Consider the following 27,175-nt stretch of genomic DNA (forward strand, 5'->3'; position numbering starts at 1 on the left):
TCCACTGTCACTTTTCAGCAGACCCCTACTGTCTATTTGATTTTTTTTATAGCTCAAGCTAAGGAATTTCATGGCTGTCGTCGTATATGGTCATTATGATGAATACCCAACTTGGCCTACCAGTTTGGAATAGCAGAAGTGGAACTGGTTACTCTTCCTTAAAGGGGTTTTCCCATGAAGAAAATTTCGGCCCTATCCGGGCCTAACTTGCTGATCAGTGGGGGTCTCAGTACTAAGATCCCCACAGATCATGAAAACGTGATCAGCAGCACTTGGCAATCTCTGTCAGCTCCATAGAGATTAATGGAGCAGAATGTACGTGGGACCCCATCAGACCGCTCGTTTTTCTGATCCGTGGGGGCTCTCGGCACTGAGACCCCCACTGATCAGCAAACCACGGGATAGGGCCTAACTTTTCTTCGTGGGAAAACCCCTTTAAAACTCAATTTTATGTGTGTCAAGGATTTATGGGAAACTAAAAGGTAAAATTTGGATACAATTTTTAAATTTTCTCACTCTTTTGTCTAACAATAATAGTTCAGCAGACCCTCAAGACTTGGAGATTTGGGGGTTTTGCTGCAAATACCAATCAAATGGAGTAGACAAGCAATAATAGATATTATACGCGGCCTCTGGGAACCTGCATATTTGCTGACAAATCTTTTTCCTCGAACTTATATGGCATCTACCACCAGGAGGAAGGAGTGTATGCAAATGAGCATGAGGGGCTCCAGGCTCAATTAACACCTATGGGGCCTGGAGCCTCTCATTTAAGTCAACTTTTTAACCACAGTTACAATGATTGTAAGTTTTTTGTTTATTGTATCATTTGGGCTAAAACTCAAAACTTCTGTCTGAGAAGACCAGAAAGTGACTGATGATGGATAACTGGAGCGTGGCAAACCGATAGTTGTTTAGGTCATTGCTTTTGCCCATCCTTATACAATTTGGATTTCAAAATGTCCTTTGGCCAGGGTTGTGTGGCTTATTATTGAAATGGATTATTATAATACCTGATTTAGCGCGAAAAATACTAACTGTACACTAAATGTATGACTTCAGCCACATTGTTTTATATTGAAAGAAAAAAAACAGGTTTTACCCCACTAAACTACTATCCCCTCAGGCAGGATATGGAATGTCCTTTGTAGAATGGCCTTTTTAATGTGAAATCACACCAGTTTACCAATACAAATTCTCCCCCAAAGTCAGGCAAATATGACTCTGCTCTCCTCATTTGCACATGAGAAGTCAAATTTAGTGGTTGCAGGGGAAGTATAACTTCAGAAGCCCTTATTTTCTGTTCAATACTACATAGAAGCATGGTTTTTGTGTCATAGTAAATATAAGGATCCATTTTTTAAGATCACATCAGGTCTGTGGTTATATGAGCTACATAACCAGAGATACAGGGGCACATTTGCTTACCCGGTCCATTCGCGTTCCAGCGGCGGCTTCTCGGACGAGCGTTCGGGTCTTCCGGCGATTCATGAAGGTCCTGCGCCCGGTGTCGCTGCTGCGTCGAGGTCCGCCAAGTTGCGGACCAGTTCTTCCTGGTGCATGTGAGTATGGCCCGTGCGACCAATTTTTTGTTTTAAATGCGGCGAAATTCAAGCTGCAGATAAACATCAAGCTCCTGCCTATTTTTTAGCCGCCTCTATGTCCAGTACTGTAGCTCCCAGGATCTTAAAGTTGAGATTCTTATCTTTATTATGACACAGTAAGGTTGTTTCTAGGGATTATAGAAACTAAGATAGAGGCACTCCTCCTGCAACCACTAACCTTGCCAGAGGCTCTGCGCACATTGGTTGCAACTTTTCTAACCCAAACCATCAATTATAGCAATACAAGGTGAAGCATTAAACACTAAGGGGATTTCATGTTAATGACATTTGTTAACCAAAAAACTGAACATGCTATCATTTTAATCATGAAAATATTCATGATCATCTTTCCTTTTCAATCTTATCCACTGTTTTTTCCTTCCCCTGTTTCCCTTCTCCTTACAAGGGGGCTTCTTTACATGGTAGCAAAAGAGGGGCAATTTTTCTTATTGCATCCTGGAAAACTTAGTATTCAAATTTCCCTAAATCCCCAAGTGGAGCATCAATGGCTATAAGTCTCCACAGGCCTGCAAGGTGGCCTTAATTGGCAAAGTCTCTGTAAGGAGGACTCTTACTTCCTTTCCCTCCTCTCCACTAAGAGTGTTATATGGTTGATATAATAGCAGACCTGGTTTCCTGATTTCATCTGTGTGCTTTACTTCCAGGTTTGTTCTTGGACAGAAAGATAGAGAGGCCTTAAAAGTTGCCAACGGGCTGATAACTTAATATCTGCAAAGTTCAGCAAAAAACTTTGTGCCAGTAGCTTCATGGTATAGGGTTCTGTGGTTTAGCAGCTGAATGCAAATCTTACATCATCAAGCACGATGACAAGCGTTGGATGCAGAGCGTGGTATTGGGCACAATGCCACCATCAGACTGTGGAGCAGTGGAAACCCCTCCTGTGGAGTGACAAATATCTCTCTATCTGGCAGTCTAATAGAATAGTCTGACTTGTTGAGAAGGTTACCTTCCTGACAGTCCTATGCCAACTGTAAATTGGATAATACTACAGAGTTGTTTTCAGTGGTTGGCCTTGGTTCTGCATTTCTATTGAAGTGAGATCTCAAAGGGGTTGTCCACTGGCGGCAAATAGTTAATATTATTAGTGTAATAAAAAAATGATAGAATTTTCCAATATACTTTCCGTAAACTTTTCTGCCTTTCCCTGTTCTCACCATGCCTCCACCTGGATACACACACAGTTTCTTCTCTCTCACTGCTCTAAGCCACCCTTATGGCATCTCCGACTTTGTCTTTCTTCTCACAGTCCATCTTCACTGACAGAGAAAGCAACTGGGGAGGGGGTGAAGCAGGATTAATCATTACTCCCCTGCGACAGCTCCTCCTATTCAGCTGAGCTAAGACATGTAAACAAATTATCACAGAGGGTTTGTACACCGTACAAAAGTAAGGAGCAGGACTGCTGAATCACTTAATGAACATTCACCATCCACAAGGCAAGAAAAGCACATGATAAACCTATGTAAAAGTGTGGTCATCCCCTTTAAGATAAAAGATCTGTGCATGTCCATATTAATAACAGGCAAAAATCTTTGATAGACCAACTTCAACATCTAATGAAAATTATTAACCAAAAGAATGAAGATTGTTTTAGCTGCAAATGGAGGGAGCCGGCTTGTGCCAGCAGTGCTCGTCCAAAAAAGAAAAACCTATATCTGCGGCTTCATATTCAGTATAGTAAGATGATACCACGACACGTAGAGCAGACATTCCTATGTGTGCAGTGTAATATTCGGCTGTCTCCCCAGTAAACGCTATATGAAGTGATAAGATAATTCACTGAGAACCTTTACTGGTTATTCTTAACTTTGATAAACACCATTATCATTGCTATTTTTTAGGATTGCCCTATGAATAATTACCACCGCTGCCTGTCCATGAGGGACCTTTAAGATATGTTTCTCCGCTCTTCAAGGCCTTGCCTGATTAATAGAAGCAGGCAGGTCAGCATGATGTATCGCCCATTCTCACGTGCCTCCCACTCGTAGAGGCCACGTAACATGACAAATAGTGGCTCTTAATGAATTCTGTCTATTTATCTAGTGATAAGAGATGCTTTTTATGTTTCTGTGAAAAAGGAATATGTGGGCGTAGCCACTGGCTAATTTCCTTACTTCCAGGAAATTCTGAACTTCATTACGATTAAGGTGATATCACGGGACACTGTCCAGCTCTTTTTTGAGAATTTTGACATACGAAGAATCCTAGTTTCTGGAGTACTTATGTGATGTGTAGTTTAGTGTTATTTATCAACTCATTAACAAAAATAATAAAGAAATAAAAGTTCTTTAAAATGTTTTTCCAAATGTTCTACACTAGATACTCCACCAACAATGAGAAACAGGGGTGTATATTATTGAAAGAGAGAACACCCCAATTTTCCATATTTATGTAATGATGGGTCAGTGTTACCTATATAGAGGTCATTGTACAGGGAGGGGGAGGAGATAAGCTGTGACAGAATCTATTGTCAGTAGTGATGTAATGATGGGTCAGTGTTATCTATATAGAGGACATTGTACAGGGAGGGGGAGGAGATAAGCTGTGACATCATCTATTGTCAGTAGTGATGTAATGATGGGTCAGTGTTATCTTTATAGAGGTCATTGTACAGGGAGGAGGAGGGGATAAGCTGTGACATCATGTATTGTCAGTAGTGATGTAATGATGGGTCATTGTTATCTATATAGAGGTCATTGTACAGGGAGGGGGAGGGGGAGGAGATAAGCTGTGACATAATATATTATCAGTAGTGATGTAATGATGGGTCATTGTTATCTATATAGAGGTCATTGTACAGGGAGGGGGAGGGGGAGGAGATAAGCTGTGACATCATATATTGGCAGTAGTGATGTAATGATGGGTCAGTGTTATCTATATAGAGGTCATTGTACAGGGAGGAGGAGGAGATAAGCTGTGACATCATCTATTGTCAGTAGTGATGTAATAATAGGTCAGTGTGCACTGAGAGGAAGGAGAGAAGTTGTGGCATCATCTCATGTCAACAGTGATATACTATAATAATTCCTTTATTTGTAAAGTGCACACAGATTACGCAGTGTTCCACAGAGCTTGCCAAATCGGTCCCTGCCCCCAATGGCATCTTCAATGGTCCCCAAGATGAGTGGAGCAGCAGGACGAGAACATGGGATCTGAGGGAGATTGCTTAATAGAGCATTATGGAGAGGAATGAGGCAGCCGGGACATGCACAGCCGGCTTCTCCGCTCATCTCAGGGAGAAACAAGTGTCTGACTAGGGTACATGAGAGCCCTTCTTCTAATGATCTTTGAGGGTCCCATCACTGAGAACCCCAACCGATCAGCATGTTAGGCCCTATCCTATGAATAGGACCTAACTTGTTTCTTGGGAAAACACCTTTAACTACAGTGACATTGAAGCATTTATTTAAAATATACCCCAAAAAATTCCTAAAAATATTGAATCAATATTTTCCTGGTGACACATACACTTTAACGGTTTTGCTTTTTATTGCTTACACAATGACCCTTAGCGCCTTTCCGAAAAAATAATCTTATACCCAGGAGGAGGCATTAATCAATAGAGAGACAGTTTATGTAATGTGCTCAGCAGATGTTCGGTTTAAGTTGCCATTTTGCATCTTATTAAGTATGTAAAATGTTTACAACCCCAACCGTATCATATCATGCTCGGCCAATATTGATGACAATCATGTATTAGCCCGGAAAGATTGTCTCTGTGGAAAACGAGTTTCCTGTAATTTTTTCCAATATCCAAGTATTTTCCATTCGATACAATATATGTATGTAGACACAAAACATCACATCCATATGTGCTCTATGAACATCTCAAGATCTTGCACATTATTATGGACGTGGACCTCGCTTTGCTTACATTAAACTTTCCAGTCTTCTGGGAATGGTTTCTGCTAGAATATATAACTTGTCTGTAGGGGCTTCATGTCTATTTAGTTACAGTAGTTGTTCAGTTCCAAAAATGAGTGATAATCTCTGGACATCTGGCAGTCTACAGTGGAGAAATCATGGCAGTAGATGCTTTTCAGGAATTGCAGAAATAAATTTATATTTTTGTATGTGTATATATGTGAATATGGCCAATGTTTTGGTCGTTACAGACAATGATCACATATCGGGTCAAAATTTTGGTCAAAATTATCTTTCAGCCTGTCAATTTTACTATTAAGGTGGTTTCCAACATGATGATTCTTTTGGCCTACCATAGGCAAGGTCTTCAACATCAGGAAGCCTTGAAACCCTCACTGATCAGTTGTTTCTGGCTGTCTTCTGCACTGGAATCAACACAGAGAATGAGTTTAGAAGAACAACTTCATTCTTGGTCTAGAAACCAGCCTTGAAACTAGCTCTCCAGCTTTCCATCCAAATGATGGGGTGCTAAGTTGCAGTAACACCTATGAGCCACTATACAAAGATCAAAGCTGTTCTTCTGGTTGCACTGTGTTTAATCCAGAGAAAACAAGAATAATCTGATCAGTGTGGTCTTGCTGTGGTCCGAGATACCTCCTTGCCTTAGTAGACAATTACTTCTTGCATGACATTCAAGTAGCAGTGTAATATGACTTCGGAGACAAACCTTACTGGAAAGTGCCTTCAAGACTGAGAAGATGCCAAACTGTTGGCAGCACTGTCTCAAAGTTTTTGCTTCTCATCAATACAGTGTAGGGAAATGGTTTCGAAAGGCGAAGATGTGGGTCAGCCTGATACAGGATTTCATGCTAGAGGGCTGACAGTATCTAAGAGCATGGATGTCACATGAAAACCGTGTGACATTGATTTAGATGTCAATGTACAGGCCGTCCCTGGGTTACGTACAAGATAGGGTCCAGAGGTTTGTTCTTGAATTTGTATGTAAGTCGAAACTGTAAATTTTATAATTGTAGATCCCGACAAAAACAATTTTGGCCCCAGTGACAATTGGAGTTTAAACATTTTTTGCTGTAATGGGACCAAGGATGATCAATAAAGCTTCATTACAGACACCTTACAGCTGATCATTGCAGCCTGGGAGTATAGTAAAGCATCCAGAGAGCTTCATCAGAGGTCAGAGGGGTCTGTCTGTAACTATGGGTTGTCTGTATGTCGGGTGTCCTTAAGAAGGGGACCGCCTGTACTCTAAATGGGGCTTAACAGCATGTATATATGCAGCGCTTCACGCATAAAATCCATGGCAGAATCTTACATTGGAGAGTTTCGAAGGCGAGAAAAGGCCAATGTGAATATACCTAAAGAGGGCTGGGAACAGAGCAGTGGGCCATGATGGCTTCTAGTCAGTTCCTTTGCCTTCAAAATCCTTGGACCTTTCAAGTTTGAACTTTTAACCATGTAATACGTATAAGTCCATCTGCTTCACAGTAAGTCAACCTTCTTGTCAACCCTGAGATACATAAGTAAGTTTGTGAATAGGAATGAGGATACGTAGATCCAGTAGGACAGAATTCCGCTTAAACCCCCAATTGGGATGAGATGTTTCTGTTTCACTTCAGAAACACTGCACTTTTCCACTGAGCCAGATGGGAACCTGAGAAGCTTACTTTGGATCGGATTCGAGTGGTTTTCATATTTTATCATCGACACTAATATATACATTACCAGATGTTTGGCACAATGATTTTCCAATTCAGCACAGCCGGACTTGAAAGTGACTGTCGTTTAAGGGGTTTGGGGTATTTCCATAAAGAGATTACTTGGCTGTAGTGTAGTAAATGGGCTTATCATTTATGCTAATGATATCCCTTGATATTTAGCCTCAAGCATTAAATAATAAGTGGCAGGCTCCTTTCTACATCCATCAGCTGATGTATTCCCTCCTGAATATTTGTCATATTCTGTCCCACCTAAATCTCCTGCTTACACAAAGCTGGATGATGACCAGACACCGAATATTTTATATGCTGTATTGTGGAATATGTGTAAATCTCTTGAAAGGTAATATAGCATAGCAAAATCCAGCGTTGTAACAAGCGACGAGAGGTACCGGATCCCTCATGTAGCTCCTTGCCCAGATATCAAATGGTGTACCGGGTTTATTGGCCATGTGCTATTACAATCAATTACAGGAAAATCCAACACAACAGCCACATGAAATGGGTAAAGATTTTGTCAACATTTGTGTCAATTGATGTTATTTACTCTTAAAATGACTTTTATGACATAAACAGGATTTCCAGGATTCCCAGTAATGGCCTACCTACTAAATAGTAATCAGTAGGTGATTGTGGTGACCAAGTCATGGTCCCAGAACCTCATAAACAATTTGACACCAAGACTTAACTAAACACACAGAGCCAAAAGCAGTTGGCCCAGTGTCCTTGTACTGACCGGAAGTTGTAGCTCTCGTAATTCGGGAAAACTATCTCTAATTGAAACATTAGACCTCAGTAGTCTTCTACTGCCCTTTTATAATGATCTGTGTTGACTACTACAGGAATCTTTATATCTTCTGCTCATGGTTAGTAGTTTTTGTAGTTTTCCACTAGTGATTAATTGCTGTCTTTGCAGTTTATGAATTGTCTTCTTTGTCTCGTAATCTTGCCTATATTGTCTACTACTATTCACAGATACATTTCTGTGCAGTTGTTTACTGTAGACAGATAATACTTCATTGATTGAATAGTGGTCTATATTTTCTTCTATTGTTCTTGAATGGTTGTCTAAGAATTTTGGCTTATGTTGTCTTCTACTGCTCATAGATGTGGTTTTCATCTTTCTCTATTGCTTATGCTGGTTAGTCTATGTTGTGCAATTTTAAGGGTCAGCAGCGTGGCCCCCCCTCATCCTCTGGGCATAGTTCTTATTGCTTACCCTGTAACCACTATTGTGACCAGGGACTAAGTTTTCTGCTGTATAGTTTTTGGCTGTGGCTCATGACTCTTGTTTTCACCTTTTCATGAGTAGTGGTCTGTGTTCTCTACTAATGCTAATAGATATTCCTTTTAGGATGTCTACTGATACTTATAGATAATTGTTCATAAAACATGATAAGTGTTGCTTTCTGATGTTCATGAATATTGGTCTATGTTGGTGACTATGGTTCAGAGATGCGTGTCTATGTCATTGCCCTCAGTTCTTAAATAGTGTTCTACATTGTATTTTACTGTTCCTGGATGGTGATCTACATTGCCCAACATTCCTGGATGGGGGTCTACCTTTTCTTTTACTGTTCCTGGATACTGATCTACATTGGCTTCTACTTTCCATAGATGGGGATCTACGTTGTCTTCTACTGTTCATGGATTGTGGTCTAAGTTGTCCATGCCATTGCCCTCAGTTCTTAAATAGCGGTTTACATTGGCTTTTACTGTTACTGGATGGTGGTCTACATTGCCTGACGTTCCTGAATGGGGTCTACCTTTTCTTTTACTGTTCCTGGATGCTGATATACATTGGCTTCTACTTTCCATAGATGGGGATCTACGTTGTCTTCTACTGTTCATGGATTGTGGTCTAAGTTGTCCATGCCATTGCCCTCAGTTCTTAAATAGCGGTTTACATTGGCTTTTACTGTTACTGGATGGTGGTCTACATTGCCTGACGTTCCTGAATGGGGTCTACCTTTTCTTTTACTGTTCCTGGATGCTGATATACATTGCCTTCTACTGTTCATGGATTCTGATCTACATTGCCTTCTGCTGTTTATATATGGTGATCTACCTTGTTTTCTACTGTTAATGGATTGTGGTTTATGTTGTCTATGTTGTCCATGCCATTGCCTCAGTTCTTAAATAGTGGTCTACATTGTCTTCTACTGTTCCGGGATGTTGATCTACATTGCCTAGCGTTCCTGGATGGTGATCTACATTTTCTTCTACTGTTCCTGGATGCTGATCTACATTGCCTTCTACTGTTCATGGATTGTCGTCAATGGTGTCCATTACCTCTAAAGGATTGATGTGTTTGTCAGTGTTCTCAGTTCTCAGCCAGTGCTGTTTATTATCTAGTAATTCCTTGGTTGGTGGTCAACATTGTCTTCTCCTGATTATAGATATCAGTGTACATTGTCTAGTGTTCATAAATTCTTGTCTATGGCATATTTTACTGTGCATAAATGGTTATAGTTATCTTCTCCTGTTCATGGATGGTGAGCTACGCCTATTGCTGTCTCCGTAGAATATATCAATCTTTAATGTTTTCTAATGTTATGAGTAACAGTCTATGAGGTTTATAATAAAATAATAATGTTCTACTTATATTTGATTACAATTGATGTGGTTTGTCCTGAATCTTCCATCAAAAGAACATTAAGGCCTTAATTATTTTACCTCCTGGACCAGTGATGAGCCATACATATGAGCAGCTTGTGTGAAAGCTCAGATTTTTTTTACAATCTTTTTAGTCCATTGTAATTAGTTATTGTTATGTTCCACAAGGGTGTCTACCTGATCCCGGTGTCAGCTCTGATGACCTCTTACTTAACTGCCTGCTCTGTAATTCGGGAGGACAGCTCAGTGCTGTGGGTCTATGCAGTGGGTTGTGTGGGAGGTTAGACTTCACTAAGATGTGTGAGGTCTTTAGGAGTTTGACATGCAGCTAACAGCCATCTGCAGTTTTGTGAGTTGTCAGTTTGACAAAACCAAGAGCCTCTTGTTACTTATATGGAGATAATTTTTTAAGAAGCAGAAAATGAGATTGCTCTGGAGAGCTGTAGCCATGATCTCTGTAGGCCATGCCTCAATTTTCTTTCACACAGGCCAGGAGATTCAACCTCTGCCGGGCAAAGATCAAATACTTTAGTTAAAGGGAGACATAAATTATAGATTTATCTGTCTAAAATGGATCTTACCTAGCTCCTAATCTATTTTTTTGGAATACCTAGCTTCTGGCAAGTTTAAGTTTCAGTCAACCTCATCTAATATATTGCTTCTCATCCTTGCGAGAATGAAGAATTTCCCACCAAGGATAAAGGTCTTGGTTGAAAGTATTTTGGTAAATGAAGATAATACGTAATTTACACTATGCTAAAATGTTACGGGGACTACAAAGGGTAGAACACTTGCGGCTCTCAGGTCTGCCCCTAGTGCATGTACAGACACTTACAGGTCATACCCCCAGATCCCTTCCACTTCATTTACAAAAAAGTAAATTTTTAACCAAACTATAGAGCACAGATCCTAATAAAGTTATAGCTGTATTCATCTTGCAGAGAGCCAGTGATAGATTTCCGTTAAAGGCCCCGATAAGGAGACATTGGGGCACATTTACTTACCCGGTTCATTCACGTTCCAGCGGCGGCTTCTCTGACGAGCGTTCGGGTCTTCCGGCGATTCATGAAGGTCCTGCGCCCGATGTCCAGCATGTGCATGCCAGCGCCGATGCGCCACAATCCGATCGCGTGCGCCAAAATCCCGGGGCAATTCAGGGAAAATCGGTGCAAATCGGAAATATTCGGGTAACACGTCGGGAAAATGCGAATCGGGCCCTTAGTAAATGACCCTCATTATGTAGGACTATCACTTACTGGGCAGCAAAAAAAACCAAAAACATTTTAACTGTAAAAACTAACATTAATATTATACGTATACAATTATTATATGCATTATTTCATCAGCTTTCCTCTGTTTCTTGAAAGGCGCATTAACACATGGAAATGAAACACAGTGAACTGTTTTTGTAAGTTTGAATAGAAATATTACTAATTTTATTTATTTTGGGAAGAGATGACATATTTGGCATTAAAACGTTGAAAGCCTTATCTGGTGTCCTGTAGGTGCGAGTAATAGAACCGCCGAGGATATGGAAATCGCTCCGCTTGAACGGATTCCAAGAATATTCAGCCTGTCTTCAAAACTTCACTTGTACTTTTCACTTTATGGCCATATGCAGTTTACGTTTCAAGTCAATGCACAAAAGGCCATTTTCATTAAGACCTGATTGGTCATAAAAGGAAATTGGCAGCTGATATAAAATGTCTGTCGCTCGAGCTGTTTTTGCAAAGGGAATGGCTGGCAGGAATGCGTTTTACTAACTTGTCTTAAAAGTAGACGTTAAGTTGGACATTTCACGTCTCGATTTGAGTTCATGGACTACACTTTGACCATTTTTATTGTATTATTTTTTGGTATTATGGTTAGAATTTTTTGGTTTGTATCCATCTACATAATTTTTTACTTATGAGCCATTGGGAAACTTGTATTAATATCTTACTCTCTAAAGAGTGGTTATAAGTTATATGTAATATCCACAGCGAGAACATAATCAAGTTATATACCACATTTCCTTACACCAAATGAAAACATCAGACATCAAGGTCTTGTGCATGGCAGAACCAAAAGTCAAATATCATATACATGTCTCCATATGACACTTTCATTGTCTAATGCTCCTCCTTAATAGTTGTTGGCTTAAAGGAGTATTCTCGTCTGGGCACTCACATTCAGTTTCCCTAATCTGCCATATGTAAACATTTCTTCAATTAGATATTATTAAAAAAATGTTCCTATGTGAAGATAATTTCTCATAAATGTAGTGATATGGTCCCTTAGAAACGAGATGGCTTCCTCGGATACGGCCACCTCTGCTGGAGTGATTGCACAAAGAAACATATGTTTATTGTATATAAAATGTCCGGGAGTTACTACATGTCCCGCAGCCGTCCTGTGGTAATGATTGCTGAATCCTGGTGGTCCGGCAGGACTCTATAGCACATGTCTGGCCACCGCTGCCAGAGTGTGACGTGGTCGTATCCGAGGAAGCTATCTCGTTTCTAAGGAACAACATGACTACATTTATGAGAAATTATCTTCACACAGGAACATTTTATTAACATCCAACTGAAGAATTATTTTCGTAAGGCAAATGAATTTAATTAAATGTAAATGCCCAAATGGGGACACCTCTTTAAGTTTTTGCAGCTATTCTTCCCAACTCCCATTTATGCATGCATGTTTCCTTCAACAGAGAGTCCAAGCATGGGTCCATCTCTGATGATGCTCAATCTACTGTAACAACGATTCTCTCCTCTGTCATCTGCCAGGGAGAACCTGATCAACCAAAGAAAAAACTTCTGAGCCCTCTCCTTCCCGTTGACTGAAATTGATAATAACAGATCCATCATTTACAGTATGTGACTGCTAGGTCAATCACTGGCCTCAGTGGTCATGTGGCATTCATGTGTAAGCAACTGCTGAGATCAGTCATCGGCTGAATATAACTTTATGAGTAGCTCTCTTACTCTAATACTTGTTTCGTACAACATCATTTGCACCATATTTGACCTGTAAGGACATGGAGCACTCGGGGATTATATAGCTACAGCCAAATAGTGAGAATGATTAAAACATAACTTTTACTTTGTACTTATTACAAGACCAAATGACACTTCTGAGTTAAAGACCTAAATGTAGACAGATATATGAACAGCATATAGTGGAGACAGCAATGATCCTTCCCAGTTACGTTGTATGAACATGCCGAATTCCTATACTGAATGACCGTAGTGTGTTGTAAACATTAATACCTGGTAGGAAATTTGAATTGTCTTACCCAATATATGTCATTCAGAAAAAGCCAGATTCTGATGAGGTTGGTAGGAGTCATCATGAGTATTCACACTAGAAGTCCCTGGGGTACTCCTAACCCCAACAGAACCAATGAATTCTCCTCCTTAAAAGGGCAGCCCCGAGGAAATCACTCTACGTGTACTAATCTAGTAGTCCCTAGCAGCAGATGCTCTTTTTCCTGAGCTGGTAATTTGGGGTTTATAACACGATTAGTGAACATCTAAAATATAAGTCTGGCCTAGCAGATGGAATAATTGTAGCAGGCAGCATTGTTATAGAAAAAGAAAAAGACGTCTTTAGGTTTGTTCTTAAGTTGAAGTTGTATGTAAGTCGGAACAGGTATATTTTATAACTTTAGCCTTAGAAACAATTTTTTTTTTGTCCCTACGACAATTGGATTTTCTAAATTTTGTGGTGACATGGGAAGAATTGTTATCAATAAAGCCTTATTATAGACACCTCACAGCTGATCATTGTAGCCCAGGACTAATGTAACGTCCAGAGACCTTTCCCAGAAGTCACAGTGGGCAGAGTGGTCCGTCTGTAACTAGGGGTTGTCTGTAAGTAGGGGACCGCATGTACTCACCTCTCTCATGAAGATCCACTATGGTTCTTGCAAGAGCCAACTTCTAAGCCAAGTTTAAATGTGGCTAGGATTTGACATTAGGGCCACCATGGAGGTGACATCAACACTTTCATTCCGGCTGAAAGCTTTGGAGAGCGGAGGCACCATCACCGAAAGCGATTAATAGGTTAACATGTGTTTTGTTTTTTTTCCTATTTTTAAAAGGTTGCCTCCCCCTTTTAGATGTTTTTATGTTATAATAGCAGAAACCTCCTTATCCAAATTTTCCTTTCCGTACTCTATAGGTCTCTCCCAGGTTGAGACAAGTTCACATACTGATGAAATTGTAGAAGTAATGACTCCACCACTCGGAACTAGGTGGACATTTTTATAAGTTTTTCTGCCGGTTTAGTGAAATATCCACATTTCTTGTTTATTCAGCATAATCCGCCCATTCATCTTAGTTAAACAAGACCAGCATTGGGCAGAAAGTGTTTGAACTAAGAAATCCTTTATGATTTCGATATAAAAACTCAGCGCAGGTGCAGATGTTTAATAATAATAACCTATAGTAGTTTGCGGGTAGGAAGGAAGAAAATACCTCTCACTAGAAATCTATAGAAAGGTAATGCTGATAAAATTCAAGAGGATGTTTACTCAGTGCTCATTACAGCGCTACAATGGGAGAGGACAAAAAAAAGTCTTTCCAGGGAGAGGCCAGCGCTTTACAATGACCCCTGGAAGTATTCACATTGCTTTCAGCAGCACAGAAAGCAAACAAAGCACTGACGGGGGGAAAATTGCTAAACCTGGCCAAAAAAAGGCTTCTTGTGTTAAGTGCAACATGGGTTTCATTGGCAACTTGAAAGCTTATCGGCGGCTGTCAAAACGCTTGTCATGATAAAAAGTGACTAATCCTGGTTATTCCGTTTTTATGTAAGTCGAAACTGTATATTTTATAATTGTAGATCCCAAATTTTTTTTTTGCCCCAGTGACAATTGTAGTTTCAAATTTTTTTGCTGTAATGGGAGCAAGGATTATCAATAAAGCTTCATTACAGACACCGTACAGCTGATCATTGCAGTCTGGGACTATAGTAACATCCAGAGACCTTCACCAGAGGTCACAGCGGGCTGAGGGGTCTGTCTTAAACTAGGGGTCGTCTGTAAGTTGGTTGTTTTTAAGTAGGGGATCGCCCGTATTCTATTAGGATTTTTTACCTTTTGGAGACTGGTCAATAGGGACAAGATAGGTCATCAATATCTAAAGACTAGATAATCCCTTTAAAGAGGTTCTTTCATCACATGAACCAAGCCCAATTACTTGATTCTTCAATGGGTGTTGATTCATTGATTCAAGTAAACTTTTGTTTTTATCAAGTTCCACTGTTCCTCTCAATTGCACCCAATGGGAAGATTTACTTACCCGGTCCTGTCGCGATCCCATGGTGCGTTGTCCAACAAGGATTCGGGTCTGCTGCGATTCACTAATTGTGGTGCATGTGAGTGCTTGATCTTGCAACACATTTCCATTTTTAAATTCCGCAGTTTGTCTGAATCCGTCGGGTTGTCCGACGGCCACGCCCCCGATTTCTGTCGCATGCAAGCCGGCGCCAATGCGGCACAATCCGATCGCGTGCGCCAACAACCCGGGGCAATTCAGCACAAAATGGAATAATCGCGAAACCTGACGAATGTGCGGCGTTCGGACCCTTAGTAAATGGGCCCCAATATGGTTACTCTGAACTCCACTCACACATAGATGGATCAACAACCTAGAATTACCCAATTATTGGAACCCAATAATTAGAATATCACTGATTGCTTAGACGTGGCGGGAGCTATGGAAGAAACTCTAACTGTATTGAAAAGACACAGTTTGGATGATGAAAATAGTTGGATTTGGTGAAGGATTGTCTTTTCTTTTTATTATTTTCTACTACTTTTTCCTAATGTTTTCTGTGGAAATAGTCTAGAAAGCTTGAACATTCTCTTTCCTTATCTGACAGTATTTGGCTGCTGAACATGGTCATTTACACTGTCATTACATTTATCAGCCGTTATGTAATAATCCTCTTCACCACCCTTGCCTTATTCACGGCCAGCCACTAGGTTGTCCTGGGAAGATTCCTTTCCCGATCTCATTAGAGAATATTTTACTAATGACTGTATCTGTACGTGACAAGTGCTTCCTCCTATCTGCATTGCTTTTCAGATAATGTAAGAGGAAGGATAAGATACAGGAGATGTGATTGACAGACACTTATCTATTTCAGGAGATCCCATTGTTGAAGTGTTTCAGCTCATGCACGTCTTGTATGGCAATTCTGTACACGGTTTCTGTTCCGTCTTTTCTAACCTGCAGAATACTGCAGGTTAGAATCTTGTGTCATATTAGAATTTGTGATATTTGTACACTATTGTAGACTGTATTAACCCCCATAACCATTGAAGGCACCCAGTACTTTCACCCCCACAAATCCCCAAGACAGCATCCCAGTTCTTCCCCTTCCCCACTCCTATCCCTGCACTCTCCCTATAGTCTGCTGTCCTTAGTCTCATGTAGCAGGCTCTAGCAGGGCTCGTATGGGATCAGGGAACTGATGGGTCCCTTAATAACTGGGATTATTATCATAAATAATCTGATTAAGTGACATGATAGTTGTTGGTTGGATGTGATGTAGAATATTATTTATGTTGTCTTCCCATGTACCTGGCAAAGGTTTGAGATTTTATTTATTTAAGTTTATAAATATATTGTCTGTGCCATGGAGGCCACTTTACCTTTCACATCACCCCACCTACTTTTTGGAAAAGAGGCAATGGCAGTATAAATATTCCTACTGAATAATCTCAGTGACAGGCTTTTCGCTTCGTCTCCTAAAATCCCACGTGGACATTAAAGAATATGGCTCTACTTTGTTAAGATGGACAGACAGAACACTTTGGAGGACATTTATCATGCCTCTTAAGTCACTTCTATGGTATACAAGGTATGAGAAAGTTGCAAATTCTTGGCACACAGCAAGGAAATTGCCACTGTTCTCCCTCTCGCTGACCTCAAACCAATTTTTTTATTTATTTTTTTTAATTTTATTGAGTTTTCAAATAATAACAAAGATAATGACATAAGTTTACGACCCAATGGGCCACCATACATTTATAACAAATGAGCAACGATCAGAATACAGCGAGGATTTACAAGTCAAAGGTGTGATTGTTCATTTGTTTCAGTCCTAATAGGAACCCCTTCAGGTCAAACCAATTAGGTTATACTGGAGATGACAGACAGTGGTGGAGAATGTATTAAAGGAAATCTACCACTAGCTGGTCGACATATTAAACAACAAATACTCACCTATGCTCCTCTTGATGTGTCCTTCACTAAACTTGATGCGCCACGATCACCTAAAAGATAAACTTATAATTAGCAGCTCGGAGTACAGGGATGAGATGTCTGTGGCTCCGTGCTACTAATTATGCACGTCTCCTGCATGACATATCGTGGGGGCATATTTAGCACTGCCGGGATCAACATCAAGAGGAGCGTAGGTAAGTATTTGTAGTTTAATATGTCTACCACCTAGTGGTAGATTTCCTTTAAGAGTGACGCATCTTGTAACAGTCCTAAATCTGCCAGCACACAAACTGGAATTACTAAAATGTTTCTGCACCCAAATGAAATCTACGCAAGGTCCTGAGAATGTAGATTAATTGGCCAGTGGTAAAGATCTACTATGCTCCATCCTGCCCTTAGCTGGATTCCATCTGGCAACCATAAGTAGAGAGTTAAAGTAGAGGGGAAAAATACAGGGACTTGGAGCACTGTTAAGGAAGATATACCATGGGGCACATTTACTTAACCGGCCCTGTTGCGATCGCCGAGGTGCGTTGTCTGACGAGGATAAAGTCCGGCGCGATTCACTAAGATCGTGCGCCCAATATTCTGCATGTGTCGCTTCCCCACAGAGGTCTGCCGGAGTTCACCTTCTTCTTCCCGGTGTATGTGAGTGCATGTCTTGCGACATAATTTGAATTTTAAATCCTGCGCTTAGTCGAATCAGTCGTGTTGTCTTACGGCCACGCCGCCGGAATTGTATCGCATGAAAGTCGGTGCGATTGCGTCAAAATCCGATTGCGTGCGCCAAAAACCCCTGTTAAATTCGGCACTAATCGGAAATAGTCGTGAAACCCTACAGAAATGCGGTGTGCGGACCCTTAGTAAATATGCTCCCATGTGTCATATCGTTTGAAAGACCCTTATGCAAGATGTGCAGAAGTTGCATTATAACACTACATTAGAATCTTGATCAGACATTAATACTACAGGATATTGATTTGGAATCAATTCCAATTGGCCAATTCCACTGGCGGTTTGGTCGGGAGCCCAGAGCCCAACATTTGTATAGTCTCATGGCTACCCACCTAGCTTGACACTGTCCTGAAGAGATAATAGAGAAAAGGACCACCATACTATAAATCCTCATACTTGTATGGAGGTTTCAGGACCTTTGAAGGTTTGCTAAAGATTCTTATTCTGCAAACCATTAAAAAAATTTGAGTTGTTGGGGCATCCACTATTTTTGCGTAGCACATGGCGCAACCTGCCCCAGATTCTGTTGATTTCTGACCTGTCATTGAATTGTTGAAGTGCATCACCTACACCTCTTGAATAACAGTCCTTCAAATCCAGAGTGACTACGTCTGTCTGTCTTGACATCTTCCAGCTGCACTCCAGGTCCTATAGTTTATGCCCTTCCACAGTGTTAGGTTTTAATGAGGCCTAGTAAATGTAGTTTGGCAATATGACCTTGAATATAAATAAAACTAATGATTGCTTGATTCATGGGCAAAAGGCAATATTCCACATATTCGAGTATTTACGGTTAGTGCTGTTCCATCACAAAGTAGGAGGCCGTAGAGGGGAGTAACCATATGTTATAGGTACACTGGACGTATTCCATGTATTAGAGCCTAGTTAAGGGATAAGTTAATTACACACAGCATAACATAGCCGTCTAAAGCATCCTAAAAAAGCTCTCAGTGTTCCAGGGATGGCTCTCGGCCTTGTGTAAGTACATGAGTAAATAAAAGTGCGGAAAAGTAGTTTACACTGGCACCATGGTCGAAAATCTGCTATCCTATAAGGAATTGTGGGAAATACATAAAAGGGACCCTTCTGGCTTAAGTCAATGTAGCTGCTCCTTATGCAAGCAGCTGACACTGGATATAAATTGGAGCTTAGTATTATTACTGCAGCTACCGTGAAAACAGAGGAATGTGTGAATGACAGACATTTGCGTGGAGTTACTTTAGTAGAATATGTTAACTTTTGAGGAAAATGCTCAAAGACAAGATTATAGGAGTTAAATTGGGTCCTTGTAATCTCTTATCTATTCATAGATTTCCTGGAGGTAATAAACGGAACCTGTCACCAGATTTTACCCCGTTAAACTAAGACGTTACTACTATTCCCCACAAGTAGAGGTTTAAATCTCCTTTCTCGAATTTACTCTTTTATGTCAAATAAACATAAATGTCTCGTAGTTTAATGAGGTAGAGTTTAGAGATTACAAGGAGCTGAGTGGCTGCAGATTTAGTGGAGTAAAAGCTGGTGACTTTGGGGCAGATTTACTTACCCAGTCCTGTCGCGATCCCGCGGTGCGTTGTCCGACGAGGATTCGGGTCTGCCGCAATTCACTAAGCTTGTGCGCCCAAGTTCCTGCATCCGTCGCTTCTGCGCCAAGGTCCGTCGGAGTTCACCTGCTTCATCCTGGTGCATGTGAGTGCTTAATCTTGCGACACAATTCCGTTTTTAAATTCCGCGGTTTGTCCGAATCAGTCTGGTTGTCTGACGCTCACGATTTCTGTCGCATGCAAGCCGGCACTGATGCGCCACAATCCGATCGCGTGCGTCAAAAACCTGGGGCAATTCGTCTCAAAACTGAAATAATTGCGAAAGTGTGGAGTAAATGAGCCCCATAGTCTCTTTAAAATGTGATTAGGCGAAGATTTACCTACAAACCAACCCATGCTATTGCTTTGCATGGCTGGTGGGGTAATGCCCATTCTCCTGGACTTTTAGGTCCTAGAAATTATGCTGGGAATTATTTTATCAGTAGACCTGTAACTTAAAATTTCGAAAACGCTCTGCAAAATCTTTACCATATGCAGTTTTACCATTCTTCTCCAAAAATACGACCGGGTGTTATATTAATTTTTGTTCCTAAAGAGGCGCTAGGTCTTATTTATCAGGGGTAATTTTATTTTAACATGAACTAAAAGTTACATCTATTGGACAAAAATGTAATATTTTTATTAATGAGCATAAAAATCGGAATTCAATCAAGAAAGTCTTGTGACTCTACGTATTTCCATGTATAACAATCTACGGTACATTTTCCACTACCGGTATTTATAAACAAAGCAACATTTTTCATTTTTTACTTCTCTAACCTCCTTATAACTCTCCATTTTGACTCAATTTCTGTTACAATCATTAGCACCAATCTCTCATGTTTAGCAAAAGTACTTTCCTTACATGAGCCTTTCTCATCAGTACTTGATCAGGTAGCTGCTTGTAGCATTTTCAACGCAGCTGTCAGAGATTGTATCCCATGAATTCATCACCTGTGTCACAACCTATTGCAGTACCTAATGGATCTACTATCAGGGGGATAACTTGAGAGGGTGCGGTCACAACTGGGCCCGAGAGGCAAAGGGTGGAGGCACACGTGGTGTTTTGAACCCATTTTTAGTCTGTTTTTAGTCATGCATTTTCAGTCCGTTAAAAATGCATGCGTTTTTTTGAAAACGCATCCATTTTTGTCCAGTTTTCCCAATTATCTTAATTAAAAACGGACAAAAACTCATGCGTTTTTAACGGACTAAAAAAAATATAACTGAAAACAGACTAAAAATGGCTTCAAAACACCACGTGTGCCACCACCATTAGGGGGCCCATAAGACAAGACTAGTATAAACCATACATTATAGAAGGGGGCCTGGCACAGACTTTGCACCAGGGTCCATCAGCTTCAATTTACACCACTGTCTACTATTTCTTATGTATGGCAATGACTGCTGCTAGGTCTTATGTTCAGGGGAGACCTTATATTTCTAATGAAAGAAAGAAATTCCACTAGGTCTTATTTTTGGGAGTTTTTTTTATTTTGGGGGAAAAAGGGGATGTATCTTCTTGGTGTCCCAGTTTCTGTTCATTGTATGTCGTTGCACTATACATGATATAGTTGTTATATAAAAAGGCTATGCTTTCCTATACTGACCTTTTTAGCCTTCACCAGGTAGGTTGGCATATGACCTGGGTGTTTTCTTGGACACACATAAAACCTTACAAACCTAACCTTAGTTGACAAAGTGGAATTTTGTGTTCATAGGGCTGACAAGCCCTAACTAAAATTTTAATAACTACGGTATGTCAAATTTTTATTTTTTTTTTAACTGTATACAGGGCATATTCTGGGGTATAAACTTGCTGTTATTTTAATATAGTTGGGTATAGTTACGAGAGCTCCTATAAACTAATAAAGTCTCCCCCGTGCTTGTTCTGTGTAGCCTCACCGTTTCTTCTCCGTTTGCTAATTAATGTCACAATATCGTAGAACATTAAAAAAAAAAAATAATTTATGAATCTCAAGATGTGCCCTTTAGTCTCATGACGTCATCCAACAATGAAAAACAGATTGACTTTTGGGGATTAGGAGAAAGAAATCTGTTGTTCTAAGAATCAGAAACTGAAAAGTGGCAAATGGCGTGTTCCACTAATAGGGCCCTGTCTACTCCGAGGCGAATTTACACATGCGTGACAAATGTTCTCCGAAGCTTTCATCGCCACATGGAGAGCGAGAGAGCGTGCTATTCATGGTTGACACGGACACACGAGAGGTTCTCCCATACATGGGTTCCACATCCACAGGCAGTTAACATAGAAAGTGTTTATTTAGGGAACATGGCATTATATAATTAGAATACACTGAGTCTTAGTTGTGTTTGTGCCAGCACCCCCCCCCCCCCATTCCAACTAGAGTGGGGAAGGGAGGCTATATCCCGTTACCCTGACACTTGGGGTTGGGGACGTTGTGGTTATATCCTCCTTACAGACTGCAAAGTCCAAAGTTAGGCAAGCAAGTCTCTAGTTATCAACCAGTGTTTACACACAGTAGGACCTAATGGTACAGCTTAAAACTCTGTGCTGGAATCATGCCCTATTACAGTGGTGGCGAACCTATGGCACGGGTGCCAGAGGTGGCACTCTGAGCCCTTTCTGTGGGCACTCAGACAATCGCTCCAGGACAGAGTTCACCAAATAAAGCGACACTTCATTGACTGTTTGGAACTGGGGGAAAAGGGAAAAGGTGTTGACAGAACTGCAGTATCTTTAGAGATTCTCATTATGGACTCACCATTCTTCCTCTGCAGAGAGACCCTGGAAAGAAGCTACAACGAGAGTCTGAATTTGCTCTCCTTCTTTCAACTGTATTGGTGGCCTCAAGGGGCCGATACGATTGAAAGATGTGGAAGAACAGGTAGTAATAAGTTACTGCTTAAAATGCCATGTTGGCACTTCATGGTACTTCAAGTGGATTTTGGTTGTAGTTTTGGCACTCTGTCTCCAAAAGGTTTGCCATCACTCCCCTGTTACGTGAATAAATTGGGATCAGGGACAAACAATATAAATCCCTTCCCTTCAGTGGTGACATGATAAAGATGTGTTGGTTCCTCTGAAGGAAATAAAAATCTCAAACCCTGGCTAAACACTGTCGATCATTGCTAGAGGTAACATTATTTCGGTTCTTCCAATAATTAAGGTCTACTTAATGATGTCAACCACTGACTGTTAATATTGAAAACAATCATGGATGGACAGCTATCCACCTGTATAAGTGATCACATTTTGATCCTTAAAATAGCTCATCCAGAGGTTGGGCAAGTTTCTTTCTGGCAGGGTTAAACACTCCTAATAGCATTTCTGCGGAGTATTCTTAGTCGATTTGTGGTCTAGAGATTTCTCTCTACCCACACTCTTAGGTGCAACATCATGAAAAAACTGGCTTAAGTCACAAGACGGAAGAGTCAAAAAAAAGGATGAGTGCCATCCGTTTTTTTTCAGCATATGGCAGACGGCTGAATTCAAATCAGTACATTTTAACAGATGGGTCCCCGGGGCCTTACTTTTACGGACCACTTATCCATTCCTTTAAGTAGAAGAGCGTGTCCTAGTCTGAACTGTTTTTCACGGATCACTCAGACTGTGGTTGATGATAATCTGTGAAAAACAGATGCCAGATAGATGCAGATTGGATGAGAGAAACGGACGTTAACATCAGTTTGTCACGGTTGACAGTTCAAAATGGTTGGCAGATTCCAAACTTGCAGCGGAACTCACTTTCCTCTGCTCCGCTCATCTGGAGCAGATGCACTGGACTTTGTAAGGCCTCACAAAGCACATTGAGCCAATTGAGGCCAAAAACATGTCACTTGTCCCTTTTGCACAATGCACTGGCCTGATGCATTTGTAATGCAAAAGTGTTAACACAACCTAAGGTGTGTGTGGACACAGTGGAGATTTTAATTCAAATTGATATTGAAAAATAATAGATATTTGCGCTAAAGTTCATACATTACTTGAACATTATTTTCTACATTGGCCAAAAAATTCTGGTTTCTTGTGCACTTTGTACACATTAGAGGTAGCCGAAGTGTGTTTTCATACATAGCCCTACCTGACTATAAACTTCTGACACATCTGTCATTCATGTGATTAGTTACTGTAGTGTCCACAACTTTCCCTAGCTTTGTTTTCTTGTCTCTGGTACAGGCCCAGCTTCTTACATATCTGTCACTGATGTGACTACTTACTGTAGTGTTCAGTCAGCCTGTATCAAGTCACTTGCCTGATCTCATGAGGCCACACTTTACTTTAGGACAGCCCCAGCCTCTGAGATTTGCATGTGCAGTCCAGGGGAATTGGCAATTACAGGGGGCATGGCTTTTGGTAGCTCCATCTGCTGAGACCCGACAGAGCCTTGGAGAAGTCAAGGAGGAGCTGTGCCCCTGCACTACTCTGGCATACAGTGAACATGGAGAGCGGTCAGCAACACCACAACTCCTCAGTCTCCTGTTCGGTCACCAGTGCACATGTGCGAGGAGCCATATGCATTATGGTGCAAACAGTGGAGAACTAGGAGAGGTTGGGCCCCATGGCAGACTTCCGAATGGGCCCCCATCCCCACCCACCTCAGAAAATATGAATATTTGTATACTCACACATTCATACACTCTTACACACAATTATGCACTGATATATACATTTATACACTTACACAGATCTGTTGCAGTAGCTGCTGACCACATGGGGGAAGTACACAGCAGGAATTAGAGATGAGAGATCCCTAGTCCTGTCGTTTTGCTGTCCGCTTCCTCATCATTTCTTACCTGAGCTGTCATTTCATGCTGTGTACTGTGGAAGATGTGCACTGTTATATGCATATTATACTGTACAATGTGCAGCATAACATGTATATAATGGCATACATCCTCCATTCTTCAGTGTGTCAGGTCCGATGCCGGAGCCCCCTGACATTTCAGGGCCCATAGCCGCTTCTATGGCTGCTACCATTGTAGTTACGCCCCTGCCTGCAAGTACAGATAAAAGTGTGTGCGTTTTTAGATGCATCTGTCATTTTAGAAGAAGTAACACTGACTGTACAAGCATCCATGACACTTGTACATGGGTTAATGCGACATCTGAGCTTATTTTTATTATATCAATGGGAATCTGACCTGGTACCCTCAAAAATCAGCTGAGCAAGAAAATTTGTAGCTTAGCTCCCATTCAATGGATTCTCTAGTAACAAGGTGCGGTCACTACACTGGGAACGGTGCTGTCTTCTTCCTTTCCCATGGTATGTTTCCTGACTGCTGAAAGCATAGATATATTTTTATTTCAGTAAACCTATTTAAAACTGGGCAAACTCTGAAGAAGCAGTACTTTGTATTCCCAGTACTTTGTATTCCCAGCTTCTCCTCCTGTCCATTTCTGGTCATCATAGATGGTGCAAGTTAAAAAGTTTTACAAATCTTAGTCCTTTTATGTCTGATGCATGCAGTCTTCTGTTTAAAATTTAGGAAATATTTTAAATTCATTTATTTTAAACTCTATTTGAACATTTTTTGTTTTGTGCACATTTCACAAACCAAAAAACAGGAGATACAAAAAAACATCTAACAAATTCGAACTACCATGCATGTATAGTAGGTCAAAATCTATAGAAAGTCATAAGTGTCAAAGGTCCACTCACATAATACTGAGTGATTGATAAGGCTAGGGCTACACAGAACAATTTTATTGCTAGCTATTAATTTTACCCAGTGAGTGGCAGTTGCTGTTTTAAATTTCAGTTGCTTATGGGCGGGCCGAATGATGTGCCCTGCCCACCTGCTGTAACCAATGGTTGATCTCTGTTTCATTTAACAACCTGTAGCCATTGGCTACTGCTCTTGAAGCGGTAACTTGTCTTCATTGTTATCCTCCTTAACTAACTCTACTATTTTGTTTATCCTCTTTGCATTGAAAGGTAATCTAATAGCTCTGTACAAGTTTCCCTTGGCCACTAGGGGCAGTATTTTTCTACAGATATGCTTCTCTTAATGTGGAATAATCTTTCTCATACTATATAATGTTTATAGAATTTGTTAGGAGAAAATAAACCCTTGCATTGCATCAGGCAAATGTTGCCTTTAATGGAGTGAATATGCCCCAAACCTGTGGCATACTTTACTCGCTATGTATTTGTTCCATCTCTCTGTGTATGTACACACCAGCCGTGGTCTTGACAAAGGCCGGCAGCGGCAAGAGGTCCTCGGAGAAAAATAAATACAGATAAAAGGCAGAAGATTGGAGGAAAAACAGACCCCAGCAGCAGAAGACAAACACTCTAATCAAGTAAAATAAACAGACTTTCCTATTCCGTATTCTGCTGGAATTATCCGCCAGCCCAGTAGATAAATTAGACAGATGGGAGTTCTATGGACAGGGCTTTTAAATGCTCCTTTCTTCAAGTGTGCTATGATGATTGCATATTCTTTCATTTGACACATCACAAGAAATCGCTCAGTTCTGAGTCTTTTAAAAGGACTGCACAGCGATGATGTAATGTTGATGCAGCGCAGGCCCTTTGTCACACGAGCAGCGCGGGGAAGAATGCGACATATGTCACCTGCTTCTAACCTTTTTTCTTTTCAGCCCCAGAACCATATCACCACTCACAAAATATTTATTTTTATGAGCATTAAAATTAACTTTTTTATGAACAGGTAGCTTAAAAGTGAGATTTCATGCTCCAAAAAGTTTCACAATTTTCCTCATATTTTTGAATGGTATCTTGTATTTTCCTACTTTGGAGATCCTTGCCTTATCGAGATTGATAGTCTTGAGTTTTTGAAAGTATAGCTTTGAAATAAAGCTTTTTATTTAGGACATTTTTATTTTTTAAAGGAAAACTACCATCTTGGATCTACCTATTAAGGTAGAGCCGTTGGCAGGTTCAACTAATAAATCCCATGAGAGCCCTCATTAGGGCTAATCCTTGCGTGGCCTGTAACTTTATAAATCTTTTCTCACCTAATATGCAAATGCCTGAAAGAGGCTACGGAGAGCCGGCGGCTGCGTGTACTTTTAAGCATGCGCAATAGCTCTGGCTCTGGCTTTTACCAACAGTAAAACTGATGGTAGACTAGTCCTACTCCCAAACACTAGTAATAGAAGACAGCGCTCGGCACAATCCAAGTTCACTGATCGCAGTGCGTACCAATCATAGGACAATATTATGTCACTGTAGTGGACTCCGGTTATACAATCCTTATCGTTACACTGCCGGTGGTGCTCTGCTATGCAGACAACAAGTCCAATAGATAATCAAGTGCGACAAGAAGAAAAAGCGGCACTCACCATTGCTGTGAAAAGGTAGATTTCTTTATTTCGGGTGCAAAGTACAGGGAGGAGCGGGACCGTGGCGACGAGCCGTTTCGCGCCTACTGGCGCATCATCAAGCCAATGACGTCACTCACCCGCGCCGCGCCTCGCCTCTTTTATGCGCGGTCGCTGGTAAGTGTCGCCATAGAAACAGTATACAAATATCAAAGGACACACGTGAGAATATGGTGATTATAAAAACAACAGTAGCAAAGTTTAAAAACATAACAGAATCGTATACATGTATATTCATGTTAGTAAAAAGCAGGGAAAATCGTAATCATCATTAATAGGCAGCATATAGCGTTTTTATGTGTCCCAAATCAGACAGTGGTCTGAATCAATCCACCAGACGGGATAAATTTAAATTTAAAAAATCACATTAACATTATAGAGGCACATTTATAGGAACACACTGTAGTCATTTTTTTCATTTAATCCTAAGACGCCAGTGGCGTTATAGGCAATAATTTGCCTA

At 40.7% G+C, this 27,175-nt stretch overlaps 1 protein-coding gene across 16 annotated transcripts in view; it reads left to right on the plus strand.

Annotated features, from left to right (window-relative positions):
* The window catches only part of ERC2 (ELKS/RAB6-interacting/CAST family member 2), a 606,872-nt gene that overhangs the window by 227,977 nt on the left and 351,720 nt on the right, over nucleotides 1-27,175 (plus strand). The window lies entirely within an intron of this gene.

Source organism: Engystomops pustulosus, chromosome 10 (genome assembly GCF_040894005.1).
Source record: "Engystomops pustulosus chromosome 10, aEngPut4.maternal, whole genome shotgun sequence".
NCBI classification, from domain to species: Eukaryota; Metazoa; Chordata; class Amphibia; order Anura; family Leptodactylidae; genus Engystomops; species Engystomops pustulosus.